Raw genomic sequence first — 25345 nt, 5'->3', positions numbered from 1 at the left:
ATTGGTATATTGCACAAGGGATGTCTGAATATGGATTCCTCCCAACATAGCCTAAAGAAAAATGTCAGCACGTGTATGTTTGTTCCGTTCAGTCGCCCAAACTTTCAACTGTCACCAGATTCTAACTTTTGAAGACGGTTGAAGGGTGAAGAGGGTCCGCGGAAGAGGCGCGTGGAGAGGAGAACTGAAAATCTGTTGTGGGCCCACTTCTCTTGTTTCTAATCGTGTTGCCAAACGTAAGACTAAGAGCTTCGTGATGGGGCCCACTTAGAAAACTTAAGTTGGAATCCGTCATCAAACCAGGAGTCCACTAACACAAAGAAGTAAACGTTTTGCCAACCATGCGGGCCGGGAGAAAAGGAAATAGAATGGCAGACAAGATAAAGTGGACTATCTCGTCTCAGTTCTATTATGTAATTCACAGTCTATTGTCGTGTTGCTTACATATATAGGAGAGACTGTGTGGGAGAAGAAACTTTCCTAACCTTTCTAAGTTTCAAGGGGTGACCCCAGAAACTTACTCGGATCTCTTCTGTTAGAAACTTTCCTAGCCTTTCTAAGTTTCAAGGGGTGACCCCAGAAACTTACTCGGATCTCTCCTGTTTCATCTTGTTTGTCCGGATCCACGATAGGAAAAAACTGGCAATGAGGGAGAAGGGTTTCAGTAGGGCATCCTACAGGAGGTTGCTAATTTCTCATCATCCTGAGGTATATGATTAACAACATATCTTTGATAACTATTGTGTGCCGTATGCGTGTTAGACATCCATTTGAAGTAAGAATCGATTATGTAATTGCCTCTATGTTATATCTAATAATGAATTAAATACGTTACAGAGAGTGTTACAAGGCACCGAAAATCTCGGGTCCGTACCTAGAGAGAAAAATCGGCACGTTAAAAATCCCCGAAACAAGAAAAAAAAACGTTACAGCTAAACTCAAATGGAATGACTCCATAGCAACAAGTCACCATCAGCTAAACTCCTGTTAGAAACTTTCCTAACCTTTCTAAGTTTCAAGGGGTGACCCCAGAAACTTACTCGGATCTCTCCTGTTAGAAACTTTCCTAACCTTTCTAAGTTTCAAGGGGTGACCCCAGAAACTTACTCGGATCTCTCCTGTTTCATCTTGTTTGTCCGGATCCACGATAGGAAAAAACTGGCAGTGAGGGACACACAGACTAGCGTGGCATATGAAGAAGAATGGTTTCAGCAGGGCATTACCACACTGTAATACAATAATTCGCCTTGGTTTAACCTTTGATTAATTGGAACCGTCTATTTAATGGGCGGAGAATTCTAACATCTAACGAAGTGTATATTTTTCGTCGATTGCATATATTGTATGTTGTTTTTGACTATTTGTGATTAACAACATATCTTTGGTAGCTAAGTATAGAAGTATACACCGGGAGAGTGTAAATTTGCATCTCCAGGTAATTAAAAGTCCCAATGGTGTTTGGAACAGAGGTAAGGGCAATGATAATTTAGCACCCCCTTAGGATAATTCGCACCCCTTTAAAGGAGGATATGTGGCAGACTTTAACGATTTTTTAACGTGAAAGGGTTGTGAATTATCCTACAGGGGGTTGCTAATTTATCATCGCCCTGAGGTATATGATTAACAACATATCTTTGATAGCTATTGTGCGCCGTATGCGTGTTAGACATCCATTTGAAGTAAGAATCGATTATGTAATTGCCTCCATGTTATATCTAATAATGAATGAAATACGTTACAGGTAGTGTTACAAGGCACCGAAAATCTCGGGTCCGTACCTAGAGAGAAAAATCGGCACGTTAAAAATCCCCGAAACAAGAAAAAAAAACGTTACAGCTAAACTCAAATGGAATGACTCCATAGCAACAAGTCACCATCAGTTTCCACTTCATCCCACTGGAACCCACTTCCCAGAAATGAAAGCGGAGAAAGCAGCGGCCCCTCTGCCATGTTGGAAAGCAATTCCGGCATCCCAAAAATCGCTTGCTCGTCCATGTAGAATGGCTTTTCCGTCAAAATGGTAAGTTTCTTTCTTCTCTCCTCATCCCCTGAAGAAGCGATTTCTGATTGCGAATCAACAAAAACTATATCGGATTGTGCCGGCTGAAACATTTCTGCTGCCTCTGCGGCGGCCTTCTGAATGTCCTTGGCGTCGCCGGAATCGGGAATTGGCAAAAGCCACGGGGAGTCAGAGAAATTTAAGCAGGCAGATCGACCTCTGAGAGCCATGGCGGCCACGTCATGAGCACGTGCAGCCATCTCAGCCGTTGGATAAGTGCCGAGCCAAATCCGCGATTTCTTATTTGGTTCTCTCACTTCGCAGACCCATTTCCCTCCGTTGCGTTTTCTGATTCCTCTGTAGACAGGGTGACGTGTCTCCCGGAATTTCTTTCTCCCCGCACGCCGTTTTGGATTGTTGGATGCCATGTTTGAGAAAAGCTCTTCTTCTGAAAAAGTTGAAGGGGTAGTGATGTACGATGGGGATGAATTTTCCATGGGTGAGGGTGAGTCTGAGTGAGTGAGGAGTAGTGTTTGATGAGTATAAGAAGGTGAAGTTGTGGCCTTGTGGGTTCGAGTATTTTTGCCTTTGGGAGATTGTATTGTCTATGGTTGGAAAGAGAGTTATATATAGTACGTGGAGGCGTTGTATTACGGCTTGAACGCGCACACGGAAATGACAGCATGGAAGCTAAGGGGCCAGCTGTATTTCAAAATTGAGGCAGGAGTTTAACACGTTGTCTGCTTTTGATGACTTGGGGTTTGTGTGACCACTCTTTTTATGGAAAATGAATACATTGTAAAGATGTGGGGACGGTTTGTTTATAGAATATAATGTCTTGGATAAGATATATTGCTTCATATAAAAGTTACCCTTTATTTGTATTGTAGCTTCGTTATCTTCAATAAAATTGACTCGTGCCAAAATGTGGAATTGCACTTATCTTTGTTTTGCCGAAGATGTTATGTTCTGGGGAATGATATCGGCACGGCCTTGTTTGTTTTAATAATTGCACTAACATATCTTGTCTTTTATTATTTTAAGTGCTGTCAAAGATTATTAGGCTTCCCAAAAAGCTCTCACAAGCCAATTAGAAAGGAAAAGACAAGTTGAGTTTGAGCAATTATTACAACATAGTTGCGCAGATATCATTTCCCTATATTTCTATGGGATTTGCTAGGGACCATGGCAGATTACAACCGGATTAAGCACTAGCCGACAAATTGCAACCCCTTTATTATATCTTCTTTACCAAGACTGTAAATAAAACAAAGTGAGTAGTGTCATTATCAAAATATGTTCGTGCCGTTATCGATATCTTTTCCTATTATTTTTTATTGCTTTCCAATAAATTGTTTGATACCTTTTTCCCGGTATCAAAGATAACTATACAAAGTAAAACTAACAATAGAAAACAAGCTACGAGGACCTCTGAGCCTCATGAGCAACAAGACGATCAAAGAATTTCCTCAGGCAAAGGAGCCTGGGGTCTCGTCTTTTGATGAGGACATATGTTATAGCTCCTAACTTTGCCAGCCTATTTGTGATAACATTCCAATCTTGACACTTGTGCTTAAGGGTTCACTGTTTTGACTGTCTGAATTTTGTTAGATTTTGATTTTCAAAATCTTATTTTTTGGTCAAAAGAAACTGTTTGGAAAATATTTTCTAAATGTGTTTTGGAAAAGGGAAAACTTTTCTTATTTTTTGTTCAAAAGAAACTGTTTGGAAAATGTTTTCTAAGTGTGTTCTGGAAAATGAAAAACTTTTCTTTGGAAAGATTTGCTTTTTGCAAGAGAAAGAGAAGAGTGCAAAAGTAGTGTGAAAAAAATAGTCTCGTACCAACTCATAAGAAAAGAAAAATTGGGTTTATAAAGCTTTACTCTTTTCTCTTCTTTATTATGGTGCACAACGGGTATTAGCCATGGGTTGAACCGCGGGACGATGCAACGCACACGCACGCGTGGCTTGGGAAATGGGCAATGGGCTAGGGTGCATAGTGGCGCTTTATTGGCATTTTTTTAGGAGCACTTTGCACCCTAGCAAGGAGCAATTGGAGCCTTTTATTTTTTCCGATTTGATCCGGACCGTTAGATCAAGATCGACTTGGATCGGTCAAGTGGGTAGACCAAATGGTTTGGTTAGGTTGGGCCTGAGTTCGGGCCCAACGATTGGCCCAGCAAGCCTAGGGGCTCCAATGGATAGTGCGTGAGTGAGTGCGATCCGAACTGTCGGATCGTGGTGTAACAGCTAGTGGATGATGACCATTGGATTGTGTCTCTTCTACACAACGGCCAAGTCCCTAAAGGGTGCAATCTGCACCGTGGATGGGAGATCCAGAGGTTACGGAGTTGGAAGGATTTTTACATAAGCCAACGGTCACTCCAGGATTGATCTGAACCGTAGAGTCGCGATTAGACACGATCTAACGATTCAAACCCGCTGAAAGGATGCGCAGAAAGGGTGTTTTCCAACGGGAAAAGCCACCACAAACTCTCTAGAAACAGTAGAAATTGTCCATTCTAACATAATTCGGATTTCTACTTTGGTTTACCCAAAATTGTTATTTCCAGCACAATTCTCTCTCTCTAATCCCCTACAAAGTTTCTGTTTTACTGTTTTAGAAGTTTTGTTCAAGTGTTCTGTTTTCTGCAGAAATAGACACTTGTGTCTCAAATACTTGCAAAATTCAAAGGTGATTCAGGGCTTGATTCTGTTCAGTGCAGAACGTCGTCAAGCAATCGGTTTGGAACCGGGCTTCATTGTATCTTGGAGGCGAGTTCGTGGTCCCCTTTGCACACTACTGGTGGGGGCAAATATCGTCTTAAGGAGAGCGTTTACGCGCCTTGAAGCATCTTCCTATCTTCTTATCTTCTTCTCAACCACTTCATGGATTTTCTCCAACAAACTTAACCTTGCATTCTGCTTTCATATACTCTATCTAACCTTGTAGTTTTTATCCAGTATCTCCAAGACTGTCTTAGCATCTCTTACATTTGCAATCATGCAGCAGAAGTCTTCTCAAGAGGGATTGATTGTGCTGGAAGACATCCAGCTTTGGCTTCCTTAGGCATTTCGCTTTGGAATTTTAGACCCGAGTGTGTGTCCAAAACCTATTAGGAATTTTAGTCCAATAATAAGTTTTTGACTTGCAATCGGTTCTCAAAATCGAAAACAGACTGGGCCTAAACATCAATGTTTTGCCCCTTCAAAATTGATATTAGTCAAATCTTGAGGGGCGAATCGACAAGATGGGTTGAAACCTGAATGGAGGAACTAACACCCCAATTCTCTGGTGTGAAGTCTAAGAATTCTTAAATTTCAATCTGGGTGTACTCTTAAAAGATAAATTTCCCTAATATTTGTCACTAGAATGAACCTCAATGCATGTTTATATAAAACATTCGAAAGGATAAACATAGCAAAATTAATGATATAACTAACACCTCAGTAATATAGTCTCGTGTCCAAAACTAACACTCAGTCGATTCAATAGCGAGATTTTGTGATCTCATCCAAAGGTGAGATCTCATATTCTCTAACATATACATCCATATGGATATAACTAGTACTTGTTTCTAGATTGGTGTACTCTTAAGAAAATACGTTTCACTAGTCTTTGTTATTAGAATTAACCCAATGCTTAGTTATATAGTCTCACCAAGAGGACAAGCCTAGCTAACTAATTGACCTAAACCAATACCCCAGAAGCCCCAGAGCCATTAGAATGCGTTAAGCTAAGCCTTTTAAACTTATCCCCTATCATTTTGGATCCCACCTAGTCTCATACCTAAGTAGATCCCTATTTAGGACCGTAACATTCCCCCACGCTTCAGCATCCATCATTCTTGGTGGCCCACTCTGTGGCGGATTTCACTATAGTCTTTTTATAGGAAGCCCTTTGCACAGGTCGGTCCTTCTGTGAGGCCCACATTTTGGTAACTTCACTCTTTTGGCTTTCACATTGGTTTTTCTTACTAGGTAATCCTTTTTAGGTAGTCCTCTCTATAGGTTGGCCCTTGCATGACTCGAACATGTGACATAGTGGCTGCTCTGATACTAAATGTTAGGTAATACGCGAAAAGCCCTACAGCAGATGAAAGAACGCTTTAAGCTAAGCCCTTTAAACATGTGCCATACCGGGTTGGATCCCAACGAGTCCCATACCTCGGCAAACTTCCATTTAGGACCATAAAATAAACATGGCAAAATAATGATAAATATGAAAATGGGCAGTGATAAATCGACCCCATATATCTTAAATCGACCCCTTTTAACGTAAAACGTAAGTGTGTGTGAATAAAGTTTACATCTGCCATTAAATACCGTACAAGTGTACAAGTCACACGCCCTAACATTTTAAGTTAAAAGGGGCCGATTTAAGATATATGGGGGTCGATTTATCACTCCCCTGTGAAAATATATAAAGGTATAAGAGAAATCCTAATTTAACTTGGCTATCTAATCTAATCAAGTATCGCAAACATACATCCAATCAATTCAGTGGTGGGATTATGATCTCATCCAACGGTGAGATCTCATATTATCTAACATATACATCCAAATGGATAAAACTACCCGTTTCCTAAGCCAGATTATGTATATACTTTGGGACCGTCGATCATGCCTTGGATAGAACAAGAATGGCTATGTCTCAATTAACATGTGGCACATGTTTATTATGAGCGAGACCGTTCATCAGATCCGCTATCATTACCGATCAACCCAATTGGTCAGCAAGAATGAAATGTTTTAGGAATCGATGGATTAGTGACATCTTTTCATCAGCAGACTGGACTTAAGGAAACAAGATTCACCGACCTGATTAACAAATGTTGGTGGGCCAGAGTGGGCTCAGCCCTTTAAGGAGTTAGGCCCAGCTAATGCCTATTATGATGGGCCTGCAAAGTTAACCCTAACCTTCTCACATCAAACTATAAAACATGGTAACCCGGACGGGTGTGGGTCCTTGGGTTAAAGTCATGGGTATGCTCCCCAATGGCACGAGTTCGAATCCCTCCTTAGCAAGTAGCAACCCGATGCACATGGGTCACGGGTGATCTCAGGCATCTATAGGGACTAGTCCCGTCCTAAAATGGGTTGGGGATACCCTATGTCATAAATAAAACTATAAAACAAGGTGAATATCCCATACATTGTACCCATCACTAATACCAAAACCCCAAAATTGGGACTTGATATATTCGCCCCTTTTTCTTCCCTTGCCCACCCCTCTAGTGTAAAAGGAGTAGTCGTACATATACTAGAGGGGGTGTGGCTGATGAAAGAAAGGAGAGGAATATACCAGTTCCCTTTTCTATCTCTCTCTCTCTCTCTCATGCACACGCGCACACATACATACAGAACAATCTAAGGTGGGTCTTCCTAGTAAAATCCGGGAATCCCTTTTACATAGGTACAGGGGAACGTTACTTCCTAAAAGACATTTGTTGGCCCTACAATAGTCTCATTGATGGGAGATAAGACCTCCCAAATATGTCATTCATTTATTCCCGTAATCCCAAACATTATACAAAGACTATCACTAATCAAGGGTTTATCTGTTTCCTTCTCAAACACACTCTTTCAGTCTCATCATTAATCCTCTTTTGCATAAATGGCAATGCACTTACTTCATCGAATCACTGTTTTTACCTAAAAGGGAAGATATCCTGTCTACTTGTCCCCTTTCGCGGCGTAAAATAATCATTTACTTGCTATTTTTTTAATTTTTGCTTTAGCTTCGGAATTGGGCAACGTTCAAACCATATGGTGTAATGTCTCTCCAATCCCATTACAAAATTCAACATTCTCAGTGTCAACTAGAGAATTTTTAATATTATTTTTTACTTACCCTGCCCCTTTAAAATGGAAATATTTTGTTTTGATGATCTTCATAGAATATAATAAGTTTCTATAGTTATACAAAGATTAATTTCTTTTGCAGGTGCCAAACCCCGGATGGGTTGAATGTGGTGCAGGAGATATCCAAATGGGCTTGGGTGGAAATTGCGGGACTCACCGATCATGAAAACGTGTGTGAAATGGTGGGCCATACCTTATGCATGGGATTGGGGAAATGGAGGCCCCACCCTACAAAAAAATGTAAAAATTAGGCTTAAAATGCTGGGTCCTACCTTATGCATGGGTTTGAGTCGAAAAGGTTTTCCAGATAAAATTTTCTTGGAAAGAAAAACGACTGATAATATAAATCAACGCTTTAGATTGTCAGGATGTAGGATCATCAGATCTAGGTGGGGCCAATGATAATAGGCCATACTTTTGTACATCAGCCCAGTCAACGTTATTGATGCATCTAGTAGCACATGTGGGACCTACTGTAAACATTAAGAATTAAAAGGGAGATGATATATTTGCCCCCCATTCTTCCGACAAGCATCCCATCGATTGGATTATTTACCGGTTGTGTGTGTTGCTTGCAATGAGGAGAGATACCTTATGATGTGTACTCTTACGCCTATGATTGGCTCATCCTGTATTGACTACCTTATGATGTGTACTCTTACGCCTTAAGTTTGAATTCTTGGGAGGCATGACTCTCGTGCGTCTCCCATTTTGTTTGACTCATCCAAGCCATTCATTCTATAGAAGCTGACATAGATATATGTTGTTCCTAAGAGACCATCTTCCTCGGATCCTCCTAACCGTCCGACCTGTAAAGGCACAAAATGGATCATTTTGTAGACGTCCATTTTAAACCTCCACAAATCAACGTTAGGTCCTAAAATATCAATATCTAACATAACCCAAACAAATAACAACATAGTCATAGACCCTATTTAAAAACTTTACCTCAGAAATTCTATCTAAGCTGGAGCTCAGAAACTATTTACTAAATTTATTTTTCCCTTAAAATTTAAATCTATTTCTCTTTTCTTTTCTTTTTTCCTTTTTGAGCCAACCCACCACCATTTGGTGGTGAGATTTTGTTGTGGCCCCACTTCTCTTGTTTCAAACAAGAAGTACTCGTGTTGCCACCCGAAGGGTCATCAGCCTTGGACTTCATCCTAAGACTAAGAGCTTCGCGATGGGGCATCAAGGGAATTCACTTACTTTGAACACTCCTTTAGAAAATTTAAGCGTTGAAGAAGTCAAGAAGCATCTCTGACTGAAATTCCGAAATTTTCTTGGGCCCCAATAGTTTATTATTAAAAAGAAGAAGTAATCGTGTTGCCAACCATGTGGGCCCAGAGAAAAGGAAAGGGAATTGAATAAGATATAAATGTAAGGTGGACTATCTCGTCTCGTCTGAACTGTTTGTGTTTCACAGTATGTATGTTGTCGTGTTGCTTACATAGGAGACACCGTGTTGGAAGACGAAATTTTACTAACCTTTCTAAGGTTCAAGGGGCGGCCATAGGAACTAAAGTGGGAGCCAATATACTTGTATTTTAGTGGGAGTGTGTGAGTTAAATAGTAGTACAAATCAATTCAATTCAATTGAGGTGCTTCAATTCTTTTGAAGTGCATAATAAGTCAGTATCTACCATTTTCATGATGATAATAGGTACACAAAATTGAGCCAAGGTGGTTTTCCGATTGAGGCTTATTCTCACCAATTAAAACTGTGGTCCATCAAGGCTCGAGGCCCATCCACACCAGTTTGTTGCTTATCTTGCACTTTGAGAATTTTGGGTAGAGAAGATGGAAAAAATATAGAAAAGGGGTGGCCGGGCTGAGTTGAGGGGTGGAATAAATTATGAACAAGAAAAATTTCTAAGCATTGTTTTCATTTTTAAGTATTGTACCCAGTATGCGTACTAGATGTCCAATTGAAGAAAGAAACGATTGTGTCTTATCTAATAACGAATTGAATAAGTTACAGACAGTGTTCCAGTGCACCAAAAATTGCGGGTCCGTACCAAGCTAAAATTGGGTACGGTAACAAATCCCCCAAAACAAAGGAAAAAAAAAAGAGGCCAATTCAGCATTGCTGATACCTTACTGTTCTCTGCGCCTTTGGCCGACACAATGCGGCCCAAATATTCGATGGATGGTTGGCCGAATGAGCACTTGGAGCGTTTAGCATAGAGGGTGTGGGCTCGCAATGTTTGTAAGACCTCTTTGAGGTGAGATAAGTGAGTTTCCCAGGTTCGGCTATATACGAGAAGATCATTGAAGAAAACAAGGACAAATTTTCATAAAAAAGGGCGGAATACCGTGTTCATTGTGGCCTGAAATGTCGAAGGAGCGTTTGTGAGGCCAAATGGCATGACGAGAAATTCAAAATGGCCATCATGGGCGCGGAAAGCTGTTTTAGGAACATCCTCTGGTCGAATTCTAATTTGATGGTAACCTGATCGTAGGTCCAATTTGGAAAAGAATTGGGCGCCGTTGAGTCCATCCAAAACTTCATCCACCGTGGGAATATGGAAACGGTCTTAGACAGTGATGGCATTGAGATCTCTGTAGTCCATACAAAACCGCCATGTTCCATCCTTTTTTTTAACAAGAAAGACCGGAGAAGAGAAGGGACTGGTGCTAGGTCTGATAATTCCTTCCTGTAACATTTCTGCCACGAGCTTTTCAATTTCAGACTTTTGAAAATGAGGGTAACGATATGGTTTGACGTTGACTGGTTGGGAGCCAGGTAAAAGATGAATGTAGTGGTCCTGAGCTCGGGGTTGAGGTAAGCCTTGAGGAACAACAAACAGGTCATCAAACAATTGAAGAAGTTCATGAAGGTTAGTATCAGTACAAACAGAGGCAGTGGTGGAGAGATTCTGAAATTCAATGTGGAAAAAGGCTGCGACGGAATCCGTCTGAGTAAGGCGACGCAGATTGTTATATTGCAATGGAGAAGGCAGGCGTTGATGCTCCCCGCACAATTGGACTCGAGTATCGCCATCCATGAATTCCAATGAAGGTTTACTGTAATCAAATAAAACAGGGCCTAATTGAGCGAGCCATTGCACACCGAGAACTATATCAGCACCGAAAAGTGGAAGCACAAACAAATCAACAATAACATGGTGATCAAGAAGCTTAACTTTCAGTTGTGTGATAACACCTTCACTGGAAAGACGATCACCGTTACCGACGAGGACTGTGATCTGTGGACCGGCTTCCACCGCTAACCCCAAATCCTTTGCGATCCGGCTTTGCACAAAATTATGTGTACTGCCACCATCGATCAAAACTTGGACCGGAGATCTGGCAATGTAGCCTGTAAACCAAAGTGTAGTAGGGGAAATTTGACCCGCCAGGGCATGGTATGAGAGTTCGGATTGAATAATTGGATCTGATGACGAATCTGTTGCTGTAGCAAGAGGAAGAACCTCTTCGGTTTCATCATCGACGCCACCGTCGTCATATTCTAACAAAATGAGTTGACGATTTTTGCAGCGATGGCCCGGAGCGAATTTCTCATCCCAATTATAACAGAGTCCCTTGTCTCGTCGTAATTGCATCTCTGTAGGTGAAAGGCGTTTGACCGGAATAGTGGGGTTGGGGGGCCGGATCAGAGATTGGGGAGGGGTTTTCGGGAAAGGAAACAGAGGTTCTCGATTCCCAAAGGTTCGCTGAAGGAAACGTTTGGAGGCTAGAATTTTTTATTCATGGAGACGGGCCAGGCCAACAGCCTGTGCCATAGATGTAGGTTTGAAAGCCATAACTTCTTTACGAATGTCCCACCGAAGTCTAGAAATGAAGCAGCTGATGAGAAAAGAAGTGGAGATGTTCGTAGTGCGATTTGCAAGGGCTTCAAACTCCGATTGGTAATCGGAGACGGAAGAGGTTGTTGTAATTTGGAGAGGGTGCCCTGAAAATTTTCAAACTCTGAGGGACCAAAACTGATTTCTAGGGCCCGTGTGAAGGTTGGCCAAGTACCAAATTGATCATTGCGGTACATCCATTGGAACCATTGCAGGGCCTTGCCGTCCATGTGAAAGGAAGAGATCATAATTCTTTGATCATCGGCGGTGTTGTGATAATCAAAGAAACGTTCGGCCTTGAAGATCCATCCCAAGGGATCGATTCCGTCAAAGCGAGGGAAGTCCAGACGGATGGTTTGAGCTTGGATGGAGGTAGTGGAGGAATTAATCTGAGATCCCGAATTCGGGGAGTTCAATGAGGTGTGTACCGGTAAGTCGGGTGACAGAGAGGGGGTGGTGAGGCGAAGGGCTTGTTCCAATCGGCCATCCATCGCCGTTAGTCGGAGAACCAGTTCAAACATGGCTTTCTGTTGATCGGTGATGATCGATTGAATGGGGTACTGATGTACGATGGGGATGGATTTTCCATGGGTGAGGGTGAGTCTGAGTCTGAGTGAGTGAGGAGTAGTGTTTGATGAGTATAAGAAGGTGAAGTTGTGGGTTCGAGTATTTTTGCCTTTGGGAGATTGTATTGTCTATGGTTGGAAAGAGAGTTATATATAGTAGGGCTGCAACTCGAGCCGGGTTTTACCCGACCCGCATCGACTCGACCCGAAAATAACCTGGGTCAGGTTCAGGTTTCATGGGTTTCGGGTCGAGCCGGGTTGAGCATTCAAAAGCCCGCATGAATCTCGGGTTGAGCCGGGTTTGAAGGGGCCCGACCCGACCCGACCCGAGTTACATAAGTTATAGTATGTTCATTTTTTCTATTGTTAGTTAGAAGTTAAAAGTGGAAACCCACGCACCCACTGTTATTGTATGTGAGTGTAATTTCTGCTTCTATGAGTTGAGTTGATTTAAGCGTTTCATTCAGCATTGTTTGATTGTAATTACAGCATTGTTTGATTACGGCATTGTTTGATTCAAGTGTAGTGTGAGTGTAATTACATCATTGTTTGATTCAAGTGTAATGTGAGTGTAATTTCTACTTCTATGAGTTGAGTTGCCTTGCCAAACAAGAATTTTCCTTAAAAAATTGCGTCAACGTGAAAAAACCCGACCCGACCCGAGATTTATCATGGGTAGGGCCGGGTTTGGGAATCGTGGGTTTTCCGAAAAAAAAACCCGACCCGGCCCGACCCGACCCGACCTGAGATATTTCTCGGGTAGGGTTGGGTTCTCCAAAACCCGACCCGCCCGACCCGAGTTGCAGCCCTAATATATAGTACGTGGAGGCGTTGTATAACGGCTTGAACGCGCACACGGAAATGACAGCATGGAAGCTAAGGGGCCAGCTGTATTTCAAAATTGAGGCAGGAATTTAACACGTTGTCTGCTTTTGATGACTTGGGGTGTGTGTGACCACACTTTTTATGGAAAATGAATACATTGTAAAGATGTGGGGACTTTTGATTCTAGAATATAATGTCTTGGATAAGATATATTGCTTCATATAAAAGTCACCCTTTATTTGTATTGTAGCTTCGTTATCTTCAATAAAATTGACTCGTGCGAAAATGTGGAATTGCACTTTGATATCTTCTTTGAGATCACGGTGATGGGTAACTCGAGTTGTTTGGTGCTCCTCTTCAATGACTTTTAAGAACGCATTGAACGCCTCTTCCGCCTCCCCCCTGCTCTTATAGGACTTGTGGCATGCTCCACTGTACCCGTCAACTTGCATATGGCATTACGGCCAAGTGTCAAAAAACGCCTACCTGCCTTCCCTTAAAAACGGCATAAAACTTCTTCCTAGCCATTAAACCTGATGAAAACATTGAAAAGTCCAAAAATGGCTATAAGCCTATAAGCCTATAACTTGATTAGGTGCTAAAGTTAAAAGATCATATAAGAGAATTAGTCAATTACATACCACATTTACGTAAATGATACAAAGATGAAAGTTACAAACCATAGTCCATACAATGATACAAACACAAAACCCATGACAACATAAAAGAAAGTGCATCTGACGAAGTCCATTGGAATCCATGACAACATATAAATATATAATCCATTCTCCATACCAACATAAAATCTAAACTAAGTAAAATAACAACCACAGAAGAACCAACTCATAATCCATTCCACCACCACCACCATAACCGAAAGTCCAAAACCACCTCGAAAGACCAAAGTCCATATAAATCCAGTAATCCACCACCATAGAAATCCACCTCCAAATCCAATCACAACTGAGAAGTGAAGTGACAAACCAAGTTGATGCAAGTGAGTAGCATATGTTAAAAAAACAAAAAGAAAGAGCAATAACTTACAAAGCCAATCTTGAAATGAAGCAAACAAACCCCAATATTTCACTAAAATGAAGCAAACAAATCTCAATCGTTCATTCTTCAAAGATCAATATTGTAAGAAACATCTCCAATATTGGAAAGTTATGAAAAAGAATAGAAAAAGAGAAAAATGACAATCAAGTTTCAAGTGAAAAAATATACAAGTAGAACACTAGAAAATAATTAGATAAATTTAAAAGAGTACAAATATTACCATTTTCAACCACCTCAAGCTCTTCTATTACGGCTTGAACGCGCACACGGAAATGACAGCATGGAAGCTAAGGGGCCAGCTGTATTTCAAAATTGAGGCAGGAGTTTAACACGTTGTCTGCTTTTGATGACTTGGGGTGTGTGTGACCATACTTTAATGGAAAATGAATACATTGTAAAGATGTGGGGACGTTTGTTTATAGAATATAATGTCTTGGATAAGATATATTGCTTCATATAAAAGTCACCCTTTATTTGTATTGTAGCTTATCTTCAATAAAATTGGCTCGTGCCAAAAGGTGGAATTGCACTTTTTTTTGTTTTGCCGAAGATGTTATATTTTGGGGAATGATATCGGCACGGCCTTGTTTGTTTTAATAATTGCACTAATATATCTTGTCTTTTATTATTTTAAGTGCTGTCAAAGATTATTAGGCTTCCCAAAAAGCTCTCACAAGCTAATTAGAAAGTAAAAGACAAGTTGAGTTTGAGCGATTATTAAAACATAGTTGCGCATATATCATTTCCCTATATTTTTAGGGGATTTGCTAGGGACCATGGCAGAAAGGCTTTTCGCGGCCTTATATTTCATGTGAGAGAAGCCACACTGGCTTACTTTTCAACAGATTTTGTCATATTCATTTAATTCAGACGGCATGGCTGCTCTCCCATGCTGGCATGAAAATGCCTTTCTGCCATGGTCCCTAGCAAATCCCTATTTTTAGTGATAAAAATCATATCCAAATGGGCTTGGGTGGAAATTGCGGGACTCACCGATCATGAAAACGTGTGTGAAATGGTGGGCCATACCTTATGCATGGGATTGGGGAAATGGCGGCCCCACGCCATCATTAAAAATAAATAAATAAAAGGCTTAAAATGCGGGGCCCTACCCTATGCATGGGTTTGAGTCGAAAAGGTTTTCCAGTTAAAATTTTCTTGGAAAGAAAAACGACTGATAATAGAAATCAACGCTTTAGATTGTCAGGATTTAGGATCATCGGATCTAGGTGGGGCCAATGATAATAGGCCATACTTTTGTACATCGGCCTTATGTTGTACACAATTAAAGCTTACGGTTAGAGGAGGAGGAGGAGAGAGAGAGAGAGTCATCAAACCTGTAGAAAATTTGGACGACTAAAAACAGATCTGATCATGTGCTTAATAAAAAGGAAAAAACCACGAAGATGCACACACTGAGATTTCAGGTGGTTCGGCGAGAAAAACATACTCTACCATAAGAAATAAATAAAAGGATTACAACAGGATTAAGCTCTAGCCGACAAATTGCAACCCCTTTATTTTATCTTCTTTACCAAGACTGTAAATAAAACAATGTGAGTAGTGTCATTACCAAAATATGTTCGTGCCGTTATCAATATCTTTTCCTATTGTTTTTTATTGCTTTCCAATAAATTGTTTGATACCTTTTTTCCCGGTATGATAACTACAATGTAAAACTAGTAATAGAAAACAAGCTATGAGGACCTCTGAGCCTCATGAGCAACAAGATGATCAAAGTGTTCGAAAATTGTAATATTCTGCTACAGCAGAAACAGAGATACAGATTGGAAAGAGAAAAAAAAAACAGACAGCTTTTACTATTGCTGAAAAAAGCAAATACAAATGGCATACATACTGACTCATATTGACTGCCTTTTAAGAAGAAAAGATGCACTATGTGGGCTCATAGATGTAGAGTTAGTTTCCACTTTGTATGCCCATTATAAAATCAAACACTAAACTACTAAACCACTATCCTATGACAACTCAACCACTGACACTACTTTGACCACAAACAGTTTCCACTAACCCAAACAGTTTTGACTCATTCGACCTTTGCACAAAATTAGGAATTGTGCATCACACTTCATCACTCCCCCTTGATGCAAATCCGGATACACCAAGATGAAATCTGAATCTCGCAAACTTTGGATATGAAAGCGCTTTAGTAAAGCCATCAGCAACTTGCTCATTGGTTGAACAATTCTTCATTGTGATCATGCCTTCAGCAACAATGACTCTGATAAAATGATGACAAAGTTCAATGTGCTTGGTCCTCCCATGGCAGACAGAGTTCTTTGTCATTGAGATCGTTGCCTTGTTGTCACAATAAATATCTGTCGCGTGCCCTTGTACTTGTTGCAAGTCTTCCAAAATTCTCCTCATCCAAACAGCTTGATAAATAGTTGATATTGCGGCAATATATTCAGCTTCAGATGATGACAACACCGTAGTAGCTTGTTTCTTAGAAAACCATGAGACAGCACTTGAACCGAGATTGAAAATATATCCACTTGTGCTTTTCCTGTCATCTACAAAACCAACCCAATCCCTGTCAGTAGAACTAACTAATTGAAAATTATGAACTGGTTCAAACCAAATCCCATATTTGCTCGTTCCTCGGATGTATCGAAGAATCCGTTTGGTTGCACCAAGATGATGCAATGAAGGATTATGCATGAATCTTGAGACTAAGCTTACAGGAAACATGATATCTGGACGAGTGTTAGTTAAATACATCAACCCACCAATAATACTTCTAAATAGCTTTTAATTAGCCTTTGTCGTTCCCTCATCCATGGTCAACTTCTCATTTGTGTTCATGGGAGTAGAAGCAACCATACAATTCAGCATATTATACTTCTTAAGCAAGTCTAAAGCATACTTTCCTTATGAAATAAAAATACCATTATCTGTTTGCTGAATTTGAAGACCAAGAAAATAATGCAACAACCCCAAATCTGTCATATCAAATTCACGCATCATGTTGTCCTTGAATTCTCTAATAAGACTATTAGAGGAACCTGTGTATACAATATCATTCACATAAATGCAAACAATGAGCACATCATTACCTTTCACTTTTACATATAAGGTGGGATCACTTCCGCTCCAGTGAAAATTATTTTGATGGAGGTAGGAGTCAAGTCTACTGTACCATGCTCTCGGTGCTTGCTTGAGACCGTAAAGAGCCTTCTTCAACTTGTAGACTTTCTCCTCTTTGCCATTGACAACAAATCCTTGCGGCTGATCAACATATACATCTTCATCCAAAGAACCATTTAAAAATGCAGACTTAACATCAAAGTGGAAGATATTCAATCTCATTTGAGCTGCTAAAATTAGGAATTGTGCATCACAAACAGTTTCCACTAACCCAAACAGTTTTGAATCATTCAACCTATGAACAAAATTAGGAATTGTGGATCACACTTCTTCACAAAGAATTTCCTCAGGCAAAGGAGCCTGGGGTCTGGTCTTTTGATGAGGACATATGCTATAGCTTCTAACTTTGCCAGCCTATTTGTGATAACATTCCAATCTTGATAATTGTGCTTAAGGGTTCACTATTCTGACTGTCTGAACATAACCTTGCATTCTGCTTTCATATACTCTGTCTATCCTTGTAGTTTTTATCCATTATCAGTTTTTATCCATTATCTCCAAGACTGTCTTAGCATCTCTTACATTTGCAATCATGCAGCAGAAGTCTTCTCAATAGGGATTGATTGAGCTGGAAGACATCCAGCTTTGGCTTCCTTAGGCATTTGGCTTTGGAATTTTAGACCCGAGTGTGTGTCCAAAACCTATTAGGCATTTGAGTCCAATAATAAGTTTTCGACTTGCAATCGGTTCTCAAAATCCAAAACAAACTGGGCCTAAACATCAATGTTTTGCCCCTTCAAAATTGATATTAGTCAAATCTTGAGGGGCGAATCGACAAGATGGGTTGAAACCTGAGTGGAGGAACTAACACCCCAATTCTCTGATGTGAAGTCTAAGAATTCTTAAATTTCAATCTGGGTGTACTCTTAAAAGATAAATTTCCCTAATATTTGTCACTAGAATGAACCTCAATGCATGTTTATATAAAACATTCGAAAGGATAAACATAGCAAAATTTATGATGTAACTAACACCTCAGTAATATAGTCTCGTATCCAAAACTAACACTCAGTCGATTCAATAGCGGGATTTTGTGATCTCATCCAAAGGTGAGATCTCATATTCTCTAACATATACATCCGTATGGATATAACTAGTACTTGTTTGCAGATTGGTGTACTCTTAAAAAATACGTTTCACTAGTCTTTGTTATTAGAATTAACCCAATGCTTAGTTATATAGTCTCACCAAAAGGATAAGCCTAGCTAACTAATTGACCTAACCAATACCCCAAAAGCCCTAGAGCCATTAGAATGCATTAAGCTAAGCCTTTTAAACGTATCCCCTACCATTTTGGATCCCACCTAGTCACATACCTAAGCAAATCCCCATTTAGGACTGTAACATTCCCCCACACTTCAGTGTCCGTCATTCTTGGTGGCCCACTTTGTGGCGGATTTCACTGTAGTCTTTTTATTGGAAGCCCTTTGCACAGGTCGGTCCTTCTGTGAGGCCCACATTTTGGTAACTTCACTCTTATGGCTTCCACATTAGTTTTTCTTACTAGGTAATCCTTTTTAGGTAGTCCTCTTTATAGGTTGGCCCTTCCATGACTCGAACATGTGACATAGTGGCTGCTCTGATACTAAATGTTAGGTAATATACCAAGCCCTTTAAGCATGTGCCATACCGGGTTGGATCTCTTCGAGTCTCATACCTCAGCAAACTTCCATATAGGACCATAAAATAAACATGGCAAAATAATGATAAATATGAAAATGGGCACTGATAAATCGACCCCATATATCTTAAATCGACCCCTTTTAACGTAAAATGTTAGGGCGTGTGAATAAAGTTTTCACCTGCCGTTAAATACCGTACAAGTGTACAAGTCACAGGCCCTAACATTTTACGTTAAAAGGGGTCGATTTAAGATATATGGGGGTCGCTTTTTCACTCCCCTGTGAAAATATATAAAGATATAAGAATAATCCTAATTTAACTTGGCTATCTAATCTAATCAAGTATCCCAAACATACATCCAATCAATTCGGTGGTGGGATTATGATCTCATCCAACGGTGGGATCTCATATTATCTAACATATACATCCAAATGGATAAAACTACTCGTTTCCTAAGCCAAATTATGTATCTACTTTGGGATCCGACGATCAAGCCTTGGATAGAACAAGAATGGCAATGTCTCACTTAACATGTGGCACATGTTTATTATGAGCGAGACCGTTCATCAGATCCGACATCATCACCGATCAACCCAATTGGTCAGCAAGAATGAAATGTTTTAGGAATAGATGATTAATTTAGTGGCATCTTTTTCATCAGCCGACTGGACTTAGGAAACACGATTCACCGGCCTGATTAACAAATGTTGGTGGGCCTATGTGGTACATTGTACCGTTGGCTGTTATGAAAATAGTAAAAAGGGATTTCATGTGATATATCTTTCGTGATTATAGGGATCAATGAGTTTAACTGTAGGGAGTGCAAGGTTTGCTTGGGTGGGCCAGAGTGGGCTCAGCCCTTTAAGAAGTTAAGCCCAGCTAATGCCTATTATGATGGGCCTGCAAAGTTTACCTCAACCTTCTCACATCAAACTACAAAACAAGGTAACCCGGACGGGTGTGGCTCCTTGGGTTAAAGTCATGGGTATGCTCCCCAATGACGTGTGTTCAAATTCCCCCTTAGTAACCCGATGTGCATGGTTTACGTGTGATTGCAGGCATCCATAGGGACTAGTCCCATCCTAAAATGGGGTGGGGATACCCTATGTCATAAATAAAACTATAAAACAACGTGAATATCCCATACATTGTACCCATCACTAATACCAAAACCCCAAAATTGGGACTTGATATATTCGCCCCTTTTTCTTCACTGGCCCACCCCCTCTAGTGTAAAAAGAGCAGTCGTACATACACTAGAGGGGGTGTGGCTGATGAAAGAAAGGAGAGGAATAGACCAGTTCCCTTTTCTCTCTCTCCCTCCCTCTCTCTCTCTCTCTCATGCACACACACGCGCACACATACATACAGAACAATCTAAGGTGGGTCTTCCTAGTAAAATCCGGGCATCCCTTTTACATAGGTACAGGGGAAATGTTGAAAGTCACTTTTACGTTCCTTCCTAAAAGACATTTATTGGGCCCTACAATAGTCTCATTGATGAGAGATAAGGCCTCCCAAATGCTGTTGAGAACACCTTGATCGGATGATCCTAGGCCCTATATCCATCAAGTCATGTTTAAGGTTATGCCGTGATGGGGTTGAGCCTTAGCTCATTGGTAAAAGACTTTGTCCCTCAACCAAGAGGTCCAAGGTTCGATCCTAGCTTACCTACCAAAAAAAGAGGTTTGGCCATGAAATGCTAAAGTATTATGTTCTAAAAGATCAATGGTCGTTGATTTCAAACACACCATCGATCGTAGAAGTGACTTTTCTACCTAGTAGTTTCTTAAGTACGGAAATCCCTAAATGGGTACTCTATGTCATTCATTTATTTACCTAATCCCAAATATTATACAAAGATTATCACTAATCAAGGGTTTAACTGTTTCCTTCTCAAACACACTCTTTCAGTCTCATCATTAATCCTCTTTTGCATAAATGGCAATGCACTTACTTCATCGAATCACTGTTTTTACCTAAAAGGGAAGATATCCTGTCTACTTGTCCCCTTTCGTGGCGTAAAATAATCATTTACTTGCTTTTTTTTAATTTTTGCTTTAGCTTCGGAATTGGGCAACGTTCAAACCACCCGGTGTAATGTCTCTCCAATCCCATTACAAAATTCAACATTCTCAGTGTCGACTAGAGAATTTTTAATATTTTGTTTTGATGATCTTCATAGAATATAATAAGTTTCTATAGTTATACGTGTTTTGGAAAAAAACCAAAGATTAATTTCTTTTGCAGGTGCCAAACCCCGGATGGGTTGAATGTGGTGCAGGAGATATCCAAGTTATAAAATAAAGATTTTTTTTTTGTATCATATGACGTGGCCGTTTTAGCATCTCATGTGCCGGCAACTTGGGTAAAGCTAGTAAGCTACTATAAAAACCACCCACCCATGTTTAATTGGGACACCATGTTTAAGTGGCTTTACGATTATATTTGTGAGCAAGTTATAGAGAGTGAGCACACCATATGGACCTGTTCGCTTCTACCATTTGAAAGATTTTACAGTTTTTACTAGTGGTTTACGAGTAAACTTGGTTGTCGATCATGCTATATTTAGTTGAAAAAAATGGGTCAAACCCGTAGAAGATTACTTGCCCACTATTCTACTTGTTAGTTTTTGGGTATTAGATGTGCTCGATTGCATCAATAACCGGGATGGTGTGGGGTTTCGCTTGGCATTTGGATTCCACGTCAGCAAGATCCCTTGCTTTATAGCATTGAAATTCTTGGAGACAACTAGGGATGTCTGTTTAGTAATTGCATGTTTGCTGATGTGTCCCCTGTCTCGTTCCAAAGAAATCCAAGCCAACTCACGTTGAAATTTGATTGGATTTCTTGGGAATGATCCTCTCTCTCTCTCTCTCTCTCTCTCTCTCTCTCTCTCCTATGTTGGTAATGACACTCCCAACCACTACTATACGAGGTTTACAACTAAACAATACTTAATTACGACTATTCTACAAGATAAGTTCCAGGTAAATCCTAGGGTTGTCCCCTCAATGTTGACTACTTATACTACTACTCTAGAAGGTAAATGCCTGCTACCAACCAGAGGGATTTATGACTCTCTCTCTCTCTCTCTCTCTCTCTCTCTCTCTCTCTCTCTCTCTCTCTGTATATTAAAGAGGGAGACCACTAGGAGACTACTAATCCGCCCATATGACAACCAAAGAGACTGGGGTTCAACCACTATACCACAAGACTACAATCCTATTCTCTCCGCCTCTACTAGTTTACTACTTACTATTTTACCAAGGACACGGGGGTACATCCAAACAAACCCGTGTTTCATGCAAAAGGATATTTGTGTGATTCATGGAAAAGAATAAATGGACTCGGAAACACCATATTGAGCGGTAATGTAAGGGATGATAAAGATTCACAATGATTTACAAGCAAGTATTAACTCAAAGGTAAAATTCTTAGCAATTGACATCAGTACAAGATGATCTAACGATTGAAATTGGTCACAATCATAGAAAGAACTGAAAGACGCGAGGAAAAGTAATTCACATTTTTGATAAGTTGATAAGCAAAACAGACAGATCGCGGTGGCCGAGGGCAGTGCCAATATGGATGACCCTAATAGTAACAAGGCAGAAATTCTGAAGCCCTCTCTCTCCCTCGGTTAAGATATGTTGGATCAGATATGGTAAAATCTAACTGTTGGATCATCTAGGAATATATGAGATCATGAGAGGTAGTTTGTTTAGCTAATTAGGCAAGTAGTTTGGATTAGGTTTATATTTCATAATCTTATCTTTATCTCTTTCTATGTTTATCTGTAAGCTAGGATTGAACCTTGGTCTCATTCTTGAACACAGTCTTTACCGATTGAGCTAAGGCTCCGCCTCTCTTTTAAAATTCCCAATACACCTTTAGAATATTTTTCTTCCAAAAATACCCTTTTAACTCTGTGAATGTCCCATCTCGTTCCAGATGCATTTAATGTACCATAGACAACAATCTTGAAAACTTTATACTGCCTTGGACCTTAGTTGCTTCGTCAAGAGTCAAGACCAAGTGGCATTTGTAATGAGACAGATAAAAAGGAATGATGAAGATGAAATGGCTTAAAAAAAGCAGAAAAATTAACCAACACATTCATACATAAGATCAATGAGATGACATCATAATATTGACCTCAGATCGATTTTTATCATCTAGTTTTCATATTTCCCTTGGTTGAAATGACCAAGGTACCCCCACATGCAAAGCAATTAAGTTTACATGTAATCATTTTTTTATTTCTCCTTCATTAGATGATCTACATTTATTTAAATGGACAGATTCATGAAATTTCTCATCTCAAGTCATGAGTTTGTCGTCCTAATTCTCAGCCCTTGATCAATGGTTAAACATGAATCAAGGAAAATGACAAATATACCTGTAGGATTAACTAATCTCCAAAAGTCAAGGTTAAAATCATGAAGAAGCAAGGGTATTTTACCCCTAACTACAATTATTTAAGAGCACCAGCTACTCATTTAGCGGGCTTTGGGATAATTAGAGAAATCTTAAAAAAATGAAGTCATTTCCCATGGTACAATCTCAATAAATAAGCATATATTTTGTTCAGAAAATGCATAGAGGTGATATTAAGCTCCTTCCCAGTAGCTACCTATTGGGGCCCACTTGTGTGGCGTGTTTGTGAATGGATCATTAGATTCAGACGAAAACCGAATGCTTGGCAAAAAGACTCCTTTTTTATGACATAAGGTATCCCCAACCCAATTTTTAGGGCAGGACTATTCCCTATGGATGCCTGTAATCACCCGTAAACCAGATTCAGACGAAACCGAATGCTTGGCAAAAAGACTCCTTTTTTATGACATAAAGTATCCCCAACCCAATTTTTTAGGGCATGACTATTCCCTACGGATGCCTGTAAACACCCGTAAACCACGAACATCGGATTAGCCCCGGGGGAGTTGAACTCGCATCAAAGGGGAGCATACCTTCATGACTGTAAGCCAACGAGCCACACCCGTACGGTACAAGAGGACACCTTGATCAGGTGTTTCTCAGCCCCTCATCCATCATACCTTATTTAGGGTTCTGCAAAGAGAAGTCAAACCATTGAAATTTTGTAGTCTTTTATTTTACACATGGGATGCCCGTTCGGCATAGGACCTAGGCCATGTGATTCCGCCCCATGTTGCTTTACAAGATGATGGCACAGTGTGGGACCCAAAAATTGTTTATTGGGGCAGTGATTCGCCTCCTTGATCTCATTTTTTATTTCTATCGATGGGTGTTTGACAATATCTATCCTGATTTGTCGATACGGAGTATTCCAAGATTGAGATTACAAACTCTGCCATTTTTTTATCTAGAAAGACTCCTGGTTTTACCTTTTTCTTATAGAATAAGCCCTATGCCGAAAGTCACTTTTATGATATATAGTAAAAATCATTTTTTTTTGAGGTCCTATTAAGGAGCATAGGGGGCCATGTATGTGAAATCAAGACCATCGATCTTGGAGGTAACCCAAATTATCTCTCTTCCTTCGTGGACATATTATGTGTAGATCAAAAGATGACAAAATCAACGGCAAACCTTTTTGGGATTTGCTGCCTTTTGTCTCCATTCACGAGGTGGCTGGTCTGACATGCGACAGACCGGCCGCGAAATGCCTTCTGCGATGGACTCTAGCAATTCCCTAACTTTTCTCTGCAAAACCCAAAACGAGACTTGATGGATGAAGGGCCTGGGATCATCTGATCAAGGTTTTCTCAAGGCAAAAGTGGGGGCCAATAAGCATTATTTTAGAAAGAAGCGTAAAATTGATTTTCATTTTAGAATTTTCCTTTTCTCACCAGACGGTTGACTGCCTCCATCTCAGATTCTTCGAATAATTCTAAGCATTGTTTAAAAAAGCCAGGAATCGAGGATTGTTAAAAATTACACTTTTTTAATCAAGGTGATGATATAGTCGGTAGGATCATGATCAGCCCTCCCTATTACGCAATTATTAAGAAGGTTGTTTAAGACTACTCTCATAGGGTCGGGTCCTCGTATTATTCTATCGACAGTCATCTTAGAATTCTACTGTGAAAAGTGAGCTTTCCGGCGTTTAATTGGCTAACTCCTTTTTCATGCAATTTTTTTTTCAAAAATTGAAAATTTCCTGATTTTTAAGAACAATTGCTACCCCACTGGGCACCCAATTTTTTCCCTCTATGGGCCTGTTTGGATTGCAAGAATTTTTATTTTTTTTTTGTAAAGAAACCTTTTTTCAGGAATTTTTTTTCTTTTTACAATTTAGTGTGAAAGATATAATTATCGCTTATTTAGAGGGATATCATTATAAACTTACTGTCCCTCTAATTAAAACTTGAACTGCCGTTGTTCAAATTACTCTTGTGGGTGTGTGTGTGTGTGTGAGAGAGAGAGAGAGAGACTGATGGCAAAAGCTA

General features: G+C 40.1%; 1 pseudogene across 2 annotated transcripts; it reads right to left on the bottom strand.

The window, feature by feature from the left end:
* Positions 1 to 1689: 1689 nt before the first annotated feature.
* Positions 1690 to 12359, bottom strand: LOC143888154 (dehydration-responsive element-binding protein 1B pseudogene; annotated as a pseudogene). Of its 2 annotated transcripts, none has more exons than XR_013254490.1 (2): positions 12276 to 12359; positions 1690 to 2497 (listed from the first exon to the last, which is right to left on the bottom strand). The product of XR_013254490.1 is annotated as a dehydration-responsive element-binding protein 1B pseudogene, transcript variant X2 (transcript). The 2 variants fall into 2 exon arrangements; XR_013254489.1 differs by having other exon boundaries at positions 1690 to 2549; positions 12322 to 12350.
* Positions 12360 to 25345: the final 12986 nt, after the last annotated feature.

The sequence above is a fragment of the Tasmannia lanceolata genome, unplaced genomic scaffold, assembly GCF_043159265.1.
Source record: "Tasmannia lanceolata isolate RefF3 unplaced genomic scaffold, GAP_Taslan_0.1 ptg000012l, whole genome shotgun sequence".
NCBI lineage: Eukaryota > Viridiplantae > Streptophyta > Magnoliopsida > Canellales > Winteraceae > Tasmannia > Tasmannia lanceolata.
This window is presented reverse-complemented; position numbering and strand designations above follow the sequence as displayed.